A 1,052-nucleotide genomic window follows, 5' to 3' on the forward strand; every position below is an offset into this window, starting at 1 on the left:
GTAAATCTTTTCTGAACCCTTTCAAGTTTCACAACATCTTTCCTACGGCAGGAAGACCGGAATTGAACACAGTATTCCAAATGTGGCCCTAACCAATGCCCTGTACAGCCGCAACATACAGCTCCCAACTCCTCTACTCAGTGCACTGACCAATAAAAACAAGCGTACCAAACGCCTTCTTCACTATCCTGTCTACTTGCAACTCCACTTTCACCCGCAGTCCAAGGTCTCTTTGTTCAGCAACACTCTGCAGGACCTTACCATTAAGTTATAAGTCCTGCCCTGATGTTCCTTTCCCAAAATGCAGCGCTTCACATTTATCTGAATTAAACTCCATCTGCCACTTCTCGGCCCGTTGGCCCAACTGATAAAGATCCCATTGTACTCGGGTAACTTTCTTCACTGTCTACTACACTATACTAATTTTGGTGTCATCTGCAAACTTCCTAACCATCCCTCCCATATTCACATCCTGCCTTGTACATAGACCAAAACCCTTTATCCAGTTACTGATTAGCCTCCTCTGTGTTAACTTTGAATGTAACAAGATCATCAGGTCCCTCTGGTAAACAACATCATCGATTTATTGTGAAGACATGAAGTGTTCAGGGAAGATTTAAAACAGACTAACGCATGTAGTTCCAAATGGGAAACTATAAACGTTTATTGCTAAAAATAACCCAACATGCAAAACCTCCAATTCAAGAAAAAACTTTATCTGCGGAGATTAATTTTGACAACAAACCTACATGGGGCAGTCATTTCACATTAGTCCCTGCGAGGAAGCATTGTCAGGAAGAGAGAGGATGAGTTGTGGAGCTGCTGTCTCTCAGCAGACCAATATCCAAATGAAACAGAATTCACAACAGCCATAAGCCCAGGCATGTCACTTCCAGAAAATACATGCAAACAATTAACTTCAGCTCAGTGGCTCCCAAGAAGTGGCTTTTTTTTTTTTTTTTTTTTCAGTCAGCGAGGAATGAGATCCCATCTAAACAATTGAGTGCAGTGTTTTCAACGACCCAGTGTCTGCGCACAATTTCCAAAGAATT

At 42.0% G+C, this 1,052-nt stretch overlaps 1 protein-coding gene across 1 annotated transcript in view; it reads left to right on the forward strand.

Moving 5' to 3' along the window:
* wdr46 (WD repeat domain 46) overlaps window positions 1-1,052 on the forward strand; it is a gene marked incomplete at its 5' end in the record, with an annotated part of 10,245 nt that overhangs the window by 5,813 nt on the left and 3,380 nt on the right. The window lies entirely within an intron of this gene.

Source organism: Rhincodon typus, unplaced genomic scaffold, assembly GCF_021869965.1.
Source record: "Rhincodon typus isolate 14 unplaced genomic scaffold, sRhiTyp1.1 hic_rhity00005540, whole genome shotgun sequence".
Classification (NCBI taxonomy): Eukaryota; Metazoa; Chordata; class Chondrichthyes; order Orectolobiformes; family Rhincodontidae; genus Rhincodon; species Rhincodon typus.